The 11,682-nt window shown below is 39.2% G+C and overlaps 1 pseudogene; it reads right to left on the bottom strand.

Annotated features, from left to right (window-relative positions):
• Positions 1-307: 307 nt before the first annotated feature.
• On the bottom strand, positions 308-1,477 carry LOC145099721 (receptor-like protein kinase FERONIA pseudogene; annotated as a pseudogene).
• Between the last annotated feature and the right edge of the window lie 10,205 nt (positions 1,478-11,682).

Below are 11,682 nucleotides of genomic sequence, written 5' to 3'. Positions count from 1 at the left end.
CATCCTCCTCGCTAGTTGGTGTTTGTAAGCCATTAGAGGAGTGACAATTGTGACTCTAGAGCTCCAAGACAACAAGATCAAACAAGAGATTCAAAGATAAACTTCTAGATCTGATTTTGTATTGTTCTTATACCTAATTAGTCATTAGAAGTCTTGGATTCAAAGCATGTTTAATTAGAGAAACCTAGATCCAAGCATTAGGGTTTGCATGTGCACATAGGAATGTTCATATGGCCAAAACCCATCACTTTCATCTACCCAACCTTTAAAAATGGATTCATTAAAATCTGGCGAATGTTCCTCGTCCTCAAAAACCATTTGTTTCACTTACCAATTCAGCATATGAGAAAGTTCTAGAAGTTTTATAAGGATTTTTTCGTATTGCAACATTATATTCATCTAATATTGGTTTACGATGCACAATGAAATCAGATTTGCTTCGAATTGCAGCAACAACTAGTTTCCCAATGAAAAGAGATTTTACCTTGTAAATGAATCCTTCATCATCAACAACCGAATTGGCGCTTTCTCTTTCTTGTGAAAGAATAGACTCGAGCTTGACCATAACCTCTGCCATGGTAGGGCGGTGTTTAGGTTGGGTGTGTAAACAATGGCCTGCTACGCTTGCAAACTCCTTCAAGTATTTTTTGGAGATTTGTCCGATTAGTCTCGGGTCAATAATTTGATTGAGTTTTCCCTCTTTGATTTTGTGCTGAGCCCAACCTGCCAAACCCCACCGGTCTTCCTCAAGGGTTGAATCAACCGCTTTTCTCCCAGACAATACCTCAAACATTACAACCCCAAACGCATAAACATCGGATTTTCTTGTCAATTTTCCGGTGTAGAAGTAGCATGGATCCATATACCCAAATGTCCCTTTCACAGCTGTGCTCATATGAGTTTGTGTCTGATCTATTACCCCAACTTTAGCCAATCCGAAATCTGAAATTTTAGCTGCAAAGTTTGCATCCAACAAAATATTAGAGGTTTTCACATCACGATGTATGACTCCATGTTGAGTTGATGTACCCATGTGAAGGTAGTCTAATTCTCGAGCTGCTCCTACACATATCTTCAGTAGTTGTAACCAGGATAAAGAAGAATCCGGTGAGAGAAGATGATCTTCAAGTGTTCCGTTTGGCATGAACTCATAAACGAGGACCATCTCTTTTTCTTCATAGCAATAACCAATTAAGGATACGAGATTACCATGTCGCAGCTTAGAGAGGACCTTGACTTCCGACTCAAATTCATTGGCTCCTTGGTTGGACATGGAGTGCAATCGTTTGACTGCAACTTCGGTCATTGACCCGATTTTGGAACATTTATACACCTTGCCGAATCCTCCCTGGCCAATTACTAAAGCCTCATCGAAGTTTTGGGTTGCCGATTGAATCTCAGAAAGAGTAAAACGTTGACATGTTTGGTCTGGGAGTATGAAAGAGGAGTGGCTATCTTTGATAGGTGTGGATAACATCTTGGGTAGCTTCTCCGTACCGGACCTTTGATTCTTCACAACGATATCTCTTGTATCCAAAAAAGGAGCTTCAGATTTGCCGAAGTGCACTCTGATTTTTTCTGGTTGTTATTGTGTTGCTAGCGGATGTCTATTAACTCTTGATTTTGTTGGTCTTCAAGTAATTTCCTTTTTGTCGATTCGTTTTAATTCTCTTTTTAACGGCAAAACTTTTTTGGCCGGCGGAGATTTTATAATAATTTCTCTTTCAGATAATATATAATAAGAATCAGAATAACTTGATTATATATTTTTTAGACAAAAAATAAATAAATAAATAATCAACTTTTCTAATCATTTTCTTAGCATAACCAAAATTTTTAAAAATGACCTATCTAGCCAACAAAATCGCATAAGAATTTTTAACGGATCGCAGTGTTATGTATTACTATTAGGTTACAGTTAGGTTACAATGACCTTTCAGTAGACTTCGATTTTCTCATCACTATCTCACTAATAGTGCCATGTTATTAAAATAGAAAGTCATATATGCTACAGTTAGTTCAAGTCTATAGTGATCTAGCTACGATAATAAATGTTAGGTAGTAATATTAGTTCACTCTTCTACACCACTGTCACAAGATCCGAAGCCGAAAGTATGAAGGACGAATCAACGATGACTGTTACATATGGAAATGAGTTCAGTCCTCATTGTCTTCTTCTTCACATTCACACAGATGTTCTCCGTCGTACAATATTGATTTATTTCTCAACAAAAACTAGGTATGCCAGGCAACATAGAAAACCAAAATTATGTTAGACAAATACACATCATCCATCATATCATCGTTGACAATAGCTAGATACTTTCGAAACAAACTAATCATCTATTTGTACAACATAATAGAAGAAAACAAATGCCAAAACTCCAAACAAATACAAATCCAATAATCCAAACGCTCTACAAACTATTACAGCGGAAGAACAACTGCACAACACACTAGTACAAAACAGGGCTATATCAACGTGAAAAAGACATTTTATGTTGTTTTTTTTGGAGAACATGAGAGGAAAGGTTGTGTCATTATAGATAAGTTACGCTGTCGTACAATTGTAGTGAGTATAACCTATGAATACCCATTATTATAAGTCAAACCCGTTATTATATGGTAGAGTGATTTTGGAGATATATCTATCTTATTTTGAACGGTTGTTAGTAATACACCTATAGTGATGTGTTTTTTCATATAGAGTGATACATTTTAACTTACGGTGACCGTTTACAAATATTATCGTAGTAATTGTTGACTTTAATTTGGAGACAGGAATGTAATTAAACTGTATGAATAACTTAACTTTTCTAACATGTTTAATCGTTTATCATTACTATTGTTTATATATACAGACAAATAAAAGTTTAAGAGGTCAGCAAAAATGATCTATAGTAACATGTTATTTCTCTTATTATGATAATTGATCAATTTTGGTGACATGTATAATATTATATCATGAATAGTGTGAACGGTTACTCACTCATTAGCAATTAAACAGTGAGCATAAAATACTTATAGTGATATGTTTTTTTCCTAAAGAGTGATTATTGTTTACTTATCGTAACCATTTATAAATAGTATCGCAACCATTGTTTACTTTTGGAGACACAAATGTAATTAAGTTGTAAGGATAAGTTATATTTCCTAAGATGTTTAATTGTTTATCATTACTGTTGTTTACATACACCAATAAATAAAAGTTTAAGACGACACAAAAAATGATCTATACTAACATGTTATTTCTGTTATTATGATAATTGATCACTTTTAGTGACATGTTTAATTTGCACAAATAAGGCGGTTGGAGAGACGCATATAAAAAATTAAGCATATGTTTTCCGGAAAATGGCAGATGGAGCATAAAGGAGACTGAGGCGATAGGTAGTAGCAACAGACGACCCGTATGACCGGCACCGACAAGAAGGGATAAATCAGTGAGGACGAAGGAGACACGTAAGAAACATGTTAGGGGGTGAAGATCGGTGAGGTAAGCATGCAATTATTAGATTTTCTTTTCCTTTTTAGGGGTGTTTGGGATTGCTTAGTTAACAGTGAACACAACTATTTTTTTTATAAAAAGGTGTATTAATTTATCTGGTTGTAAAGCGTAGTTTTTATAAAAATGTTTGAATTAACTTATTCGATATAAAAACTTTCACAAGTTGGTAAGTTGATTTTAATATTTGGTAATTTCTGGTTATACGTGTAAAATGACCAAATATGATATCACAAAGAACAATGAGCTTCTTACGTAGCGGCGTGACAAGGGAAGAAAACATATTCTTTTTAAACCACGTGATCTTGTATGGCTACACTTATGAAAGCGGCGTTTTCAATCTAAACGACCTATGAAGTTAGATCCCCAGTCGGATGGTCCATTCAAGGTTCTTGCAAAGGTGAATGATAATTTCTATAAGGTTCGAAGTTAGATCCCTCGTTGGACGGTCTGTTCAAGGTTCTTGCAAAGGTGAATGATAATTGCTATAAAATTGACTAGTTTCGGCTACCATTAATGTTGCAAATCTTCAACCTTATTATGACCCTAAAGAAACGCTTCCAAGTTTGAGGACAAACTCTTTGAAAGACAGTGAGAATGATAAGGATGCACTAGCCCATGAGCCATTAACACCAGGCCCAGTCAGAAGTGGGTCAACTTGGCCAAATTGGATGCAAGACACTTACACGATCAGGACTAGATCCCCATGTTTTTGTTCCATAGCTTCTAGTTGTTGCATTTTATTAATTCCCACTTATTTTATTTTGTTTTGAAGTTATCAAATTAGAAGTTTACAATTCCACAAGTGTAGGAAACGGGTGATCATGTAGTTAGCAGTTATTTACCTTTCACAACTTATGTATTGAAAAAAAAACAAGGGAAATGGTAGATTTTCTAAGTTCAAAATTTCATTCTCTATAATCATAAGGTAATTTTATTCCATTTATATTCTTAAATTAGGTGTCACACCCCCGAACCAAATGACGAAAATGTCTATGGGCTTGTGCGTGACTTCATCTTGAAATATCATCGCAATGAATATAAATGAAACACAACATCATCATCGCCATGCATAATATAATACAACTGTCATTGTTTACATCAAGTACAATCTTTTAAATTACATGACCAAAACATTCGGTATATGATGTGATGAGTTATAAAAACTCTTTTGATCGATTAGATCTTTGTAACAGGTAAATAAAGAACGTAAAAACAGTGAAATAAAACACAAGTATGGATTTGAATGAGTCGAATGATTCGATTACTCAATCCTCAACAGAGCTTGACTAAGAACTTCCGCTGTAGAGGATTCTAGGGTTACAAAACAAGAACGATGAATATGCTTGAAATTACTTATCTAATCGTTTCTAATCCTTTTTTTTTTCTAGGATGCATGCAAGCATCTATTTATAATAAACCCTACAAAACTCACGGATGGACATGCCCATACCGGAGATAAACATTGGACTAGCTAACGAGCCCAATTGACGCAACACAATACTGGACCTAACAATCTCCCCCTTTGCGTCAATTGGGAGCGAGACTGTCATTTCTTCTTGCTTGGACCAGCTGCTGGAACCTTCTTGGTTGTATCAAACAGACGCAAGATAAGCGCAAGGATAGTCTGTCTGAAGCGAATGTACCATTGAATCATGTCGTCAAAGTATTTTTTATCATCCGCTATGTTCTGCTTGCACCGATGGATAATCCCTAAGACATGTTCCAGACATGCAGTGGTATAGAGATGTTTGTCTGCCAAAGCGAAAAGACATTTCTGGCCTTCGTTTCTGGTAAACATAACGGAGTTTCTCTTTTGGTTTATCTTTCCCATCTGCATCATGTTTAGGTCACTTGCTGAGCCAACAGGAGGTATGGTAGGCTTTTTCTTGAATACGCTCGCTACCTCCTGATCCATCTTGGTGACTTCCATTATATAGCAGACAAGCATCCTCTTGAAGTGGTCGATGATCGGACCATATTCAGCTTCGTTTGTAAGAAGGATGTTGTGCAAGATGATCCAGTCGTGTGGATTCAAGTTGGGAAGATCAGCAAGCGAGAGGGCATGTTTGGTCTTAGCAGATCCCCTTAGCACCTTAAACCGAATGTTGGTGAAGTTTCCTTCCCTGTACGGCTTCAAAACCCGAACATTGATAATCTTCTGAGCGCTCCATGTTTGGTACTGTGGTTGAGCGGCCCTCAGATAGAAATCGACTAAGTCCCGATCAACCTTTGGATGAGGATGAGGGAACTCAGCGGTGTTGTCAAAGGCATGGAATACAAACGCCTTTCGGGTTAGTGGCATGTCGAACTGAGAATCGACAGTGTTAGAACGATCTAAAGAGATCACCGGTTCTAGCCACAAGATGCTGGGTGTTTCGATGGCTTCTTTCAGTAGCTTCTCAAGAGTCCAAGGAGGAAAAAGAGTTTTCCTGCTCTCGAGAAGGTCGTGAGCTTCTTTTTGTCTTCTTTCGGCTTCTTCAGCCTCTCTAGCTACATGAGCACTGATGTCTGCATCTTTTTCTCGACCCTGTTTCTTTAAAAGATCGGCAATCGTCTCCTTATCATCATCGTCGATCTCCTCAGCAATTTTCTTGCCCTTGCCTTTCACACCGGAACCTGAGGCTTGGCCTACTGGAGGAGGTTCGGTTGTGTGAGTTGCTGTTGAAGTAGGAGGCGGTTGAAGACACATTCTCTTTTTCTCCCCCTTGTTTCGTAATGGACACGAAATCAAGGAGCCCTTCAATCTTGCTCAGGAGAGAGAGGGCAGGAGCAAGTTTTTCCGCAAGGGCACGCCTCACAGAGTAGTTGAGGATCGGGTCATGTGCTTCCAGGATGTTGGAAATGGATGCGTGGACATCCGAAACACACGAAGAAATTATCTCTCTTTCAGATCGAAGAGACTCAATCTCCTGTTGAGAGGTGGAGAGTTGAATACTCTTGACCTTAAGAGCGGTAGTCTTCCTTGCAAGAGCATCCATGAGGGAGTTCTCAGCAGCTAAGTCTTCTTGAAGCTTGGAGAGGCGCTCCTCAATGGTTGTTTTGAAGGCTGAGTTGTCGTCAGAGAGAGTTTGACGAAAAGAAGAAGCATCAGTAAATAGTTTATTGACTTTTTCGGTTGCTGCTTCACAGGCTTTGGTTGAGGCATCAATGGCTGCAGTGGCGGAATCAAGAGAAACTTGATGAGCTTTGGAAAAAGCATCAACAATTTTCTGTATGGCAACTTCAGAGATGGAGGACTGGGATGTAGAAGATGAGGCGATGAGCGAATCAATTTTATCGTGAAGCTCCTTGAGATGCCTCTTTGTGACAGGAGCATCGTCATCATCGTCACTCTGAACCTAAAACGGACTGTAATAGACCGAATCGAAGGTCATGTCCTCCCCGCCAAGAAATTGTTCTTCACTCTCAGCTGCATGAGCAGGAGATGATGGTGGTGGTGAAGCTGGAGGCTCGGTAGTAAACGTAGGTTCAGGTTGGGTGGTATGTTCGGTTGTTGGTGTGGGTTCGGGTGCTGAGGTGGATTTGGGTACGTCAGTATGAACCCCCGTATCAGATACGTTGGTTCTTACTTCTGCAGTTGTGGTGGTTGCTTCGGTAAAGATGGGAGGTGGTACTGGGATGGAGGTGGAAGGTATTTTAGTGGTGGAAGTTATGGGTCCAGTAAAGAGGTAAACAAAGGTTTACGTTACCTTTTATACTGTGGGTAGAGGAGAGAGAAGAATCTTTCCCAAATCTTCGAGTGAAATACGAAGAGTTTTTCGGAGGCGATTGACGCGTGACAGTTGGTATTGCCAATGATTACGCATGAGAGAGAGTGTCAGTCCAGATTTACACGCCTTCCCATCAGGCGCCATTTTTAGATGAAACGGTTCCAATTCGCACCCCTGGCCTTCTAGCGCCATTTGTGTGACAACCCGATATTTCGGGTCAATGTAATGTAAAACCGATCAAATTTAGGTCAAAATGTAACCTTCCTAAAAATCTTATTCGGATTAAATAAAGTAATAGGAATCATATCAAGGTTTGCGTACATAAAAAGAACGTCCAAATCTGACTCCGGATGAGGAAGTTATGAAATTTTGAAGAAATTCCTTAATCACGTCGTTTTAATAAATAAATAATAAAAATAATTTCGGAATTTGCCAACGGAATCTAAACGAAAGTCGTAGATCATGGTCTCACCTTCGCGAGGATATAAACAACGTCAAAAACGGAGTTCGTATGAGGGAGATATGAATTTTTGAAGTTTATTTATAATAAATATAAATTTAATTATAAATTCCCGGTAATATCCGAAGGGGAGTCATCGGATTGGACCGAAGTACGCCCTGCGTACCTTCGTACGCCCCGCGTACTGAGATCGAGGGTCTCGGATCGTCCACGTCGCACTATCCGAAGAGTTCTAACCCGTCCGACCCGTCCGAAGCTCCGACCCGTCCGACCCGCTGTCCCGTCCGACCCGCCGTCCCATCCGACCCGCGTACCCAGCAACCCGTCCCATCCGAACCGAGGCAGTCGAGGCTTCGGTCATGCATGACGTACGCGTACGCGCTGCGTACGAGCGTACGCCCCGCGTTCGGAGGCGGTTCAGCCTTCCTATAAATAGGATGCGAGGCTTTCCGAAAATGTTGCTCATTTCTCTTCTCTCTCTCACAACTTTGTCTCGTTTTCCGTGCCCGTTATAACCCGAAGCTCTGGTCTTTTTGCTCAAGTCCCGAGGGTCGATTTTATTCCCGAGATTCCCGAGAATCCCGAGAAAAATCCGTTTTCCGAAACGAAACTCTGCCCGGTTTTCCATCTCGCTTTCTTCAATCAATCAAGTGAGTTTCATACCCCTTAATCAACCTGTTAAATATTCTAAATGCTTTTATATGCTTTCAAAAGGGGGGGAATGCAAGTTAAATACTTATAGTTATTGTTTCAATCACCTGTGATTGTACTAATCACATGTGATTAATAACTAGGGAAATCAGTGGTTTTATCACTATTCAAACTATCTATCAAACTGTTTTACTTCTAAATGTTTTCCAAACCCATTTACTTTTCGAATTTACACTGCAACTGTGATTTAAGCAAATGTTCCTTATACTTAAACTGTTTTAATCAAATCTACACCTTCAAATGGTTTTATAGATTGACATCAAGTCAATCTTTCTTTAAAAATAATACTTATGTTTCAAATGTCTTATAAATACTTATTTATGCTTTTATATTACAAATTGCATGCCCATATATGTATAGACGTATAAATAATGTTTAAAGGACTTAGGAAGGCTATCCACCTTGTTTCCTTTTCCTCGATTTGGATGTGGTCTGATAGGATTTTGGGTGACCATCCGAAGGTCGTTTCCATATTAATTATATATCAAATATACATACATAGACATGAAAGTACTTCCATAATCATATGTACTAAACGCACTGTTAACAAGTTACCATCGGGGTAACACAGAATCAAACTATTACAACTGCTAGATCAATGAGTCAGTTCATTCATGAGTCTATACTAGGAAGAGAATATATACAACTATACTACGAGAACATATACAACTATACTAGAACAAGAAACATTTCATCACACATGCAAGAATACGATAACAAATGTGATCCACTGTATCGGAGCATGCCTTAAATGTCATGGCCCGAGTTGTAGCCAGAATTCTCTTGGAGGGAGAGCGTTGAGTTTGCGTATAGATCTATACTGGATTGACTATCCTACACCTCGCTGCTAGCTACAGCCGGACCTGCAGGTCTGCGGGTGCCAAACGTCATTCCGTTATTACGACCGTTCTTTATGTCGTTGTTATTAGTCGATAGTATGGTGCAATTATCACATTATACCTTAATATAAATCCGGTTTAAGGTAGTAGTAATCAGTACAACAGTAGTTCTTATTATACAAAACTACAGTACTACAATGATTTACCCATTACATATTTTGGTGATAATCTCACTTAAGCATTAATGTACAAACTATATTTTATCAAATGATAGTTATACTTGGGTAATCACACACTTTTACAACAGACGAGTTTACAAAACAGTTAAGCCTTGGTAGAAGGTTACTATTATAGAAAATATAGGATTTTCTGAGAGATTCAAACTTTTGCAAATACTTTTAAACATTTATTTACATTTTTACAAACTTATACATTGGGACAAGTTCAAACGTTTTTGACAATGAACATTGACACTAAAATACTTATGAACTCACCAGCTTAATGCTGATAAACTCTTTCAAAATAACTTGTATTCTCAGGTCATCAGTAGACAGGTACCGATGCCAGCTTTTGAGATGATGGAGCGTACTCAAGACTCATCATTTTGTTATTTTGATTTACGTTATATTTTTGGTGTCTAAAATTTTACAGAACACACATGTATTAAATTTATATATTTAATGCAATGGATGATGTTGTTTGCCTATTTACATTTACTGTGTTGTGATTACCTTACATGACGTCCTCCGCCCCAGAACGTTTCCGCCGTTCTTGGTTTTGGGGTGTGACAGATTGGTATCAGAGCATTGTTTATAGTGAATTGAGTATATCAACCCATAAAAGATATACTAAACTATAAACCCATTGGGGATTAAACTCTGACCAAGAGTCTATACTTAAAATAATAAAATATTTAACTAAGTATACTAGTCTGCATTCATACTAAAATAAGTGTCACAATGACAAGAACAAAAGTATTACGATTGTTAAATATCACAAGTGAGCTCGGGGATGTATGGTCAGTCCTGGGAATGGCATAGCCTGATCAACTATGCTGATCCTAGGAGTGATTAGCACATGCCTTAGAATGGTTGTGATAGGTTAACAAGTCTAAAAACTTACCAACAATACCACAAGAAGATCAATAGAATTTAAACTTAAAATACTATAGGAGTATTTTGCGCTACTAGTTACACGTATACTATATTCTTATACCTCTATTCTCGCATAGATCGTGATGGCTAGATATCCATCATGACGACCCGTACTTTCCCAATGAAGGCAATGCCGGGTGGATCGATGAAGAGCCCGAAGTTGATCATCCAATCCCTTTGGATGATCACCTCGCAGAAGGCTTTTCAGATGGGTCCGACTCCGAGCCTGAAGTCAACAACCTACCGATTGTAGGTCAAGCCCCGAACAACAACCCTCGACCAGCGTTTCCAGGTCCTACACCCATGTGGGCAATCAACCGAACCGCTGGAGTGATGATCAGGGTCAACCCTTACCATACTTTGGGGACCGAACCTTTTACAACGTCAGCGATGGTGGCTCTACTGACCGAGCTCTGCCTGTCATTATCCGCAGAATAGCTCGTATTGTCGAGCAAGGTGGAGCAGCCGTCGACCGGGTCATAGAGATTGATGCCGACTCTGGTGTCAACACAGTCAGCATCCGCCGTCTTGAAGAAGACATGGAACGGACCCGGAGGACAAATAAAACCCTGCAATAGCAGTTGGCTGCCTCACGAGCTGAAATATTGGGACTTCGAGCTCGTCAGAGGACTCAGGATCGACCCATTCAAGAGGTGTTTCGTCAAGTGTCCGACCGCAGTACTCGCCCGGGATTTTTCCCATCGCCGTTGGTTGATGTCTAGTACATCTCCGTCTTTTAATTAAAGGATAGCCTTTAACATCTGTGCTCCAAGTAGCGCTTGTGTGTAAAATGTTTCTAACTTCCGTACTCAAATTTGAAATCTAAGAACTGTCAAACTTTTCTATATGGTATGATGTATGACCTACTGTTAGGTCGATTTTCACTGAACTTATTACATCGGTAATACCAGTATTTTTGAGATCTATCTATCTGGGAAAAGTCTATACACTTATGCTTTCCTTCAAATATTTCTTATTAAGGTTTCAAACACTCTTTCAACTGTTGGACTATGGTTAGTTAGTCCGTGTGTCACTCTCACGTTGCTTACAAATTGATTCTTACCATCTTTCTTATCTTTATAAACTTTTAGCTGAAGGATGCCTCCTCGCAAGTCTCCTAGGAATAGGAATAATCCTGCACCTCCACCACCTCCTCCGCCTCCGGTCATCGATACTGTAGCCCTGAATGCTGTTGTAGCTGCAGCAGTGGCAACTGCCATGGCTCAGTATCACTCTTCTGATGCCAGCAGAGGTGGAACCCCTGTGGAATCTATTCCGATCGAAATCCCGGTGCGCTCAA

This window comes from Lactuca serriola, chromosome 4 (genome assembly GCF_051521515.1).
Source record: "Lactuca serriola cultivar US96UC23 chromosome 4, Lser_US96UC23_V15, whole genome shotgun sequence".
Lineage (NCBI taxonomy): Eukaryota > Viridiplantae > Streptophyta > Magnoliopsida > Asterales > Asteraceae > Lactuca > Lactuca serriola.
The sequence above is the reverse complement of the archived record's forward strand: the minus strand, read 5'-3'. Positions and strand labels throughout refer to the sequence as shown.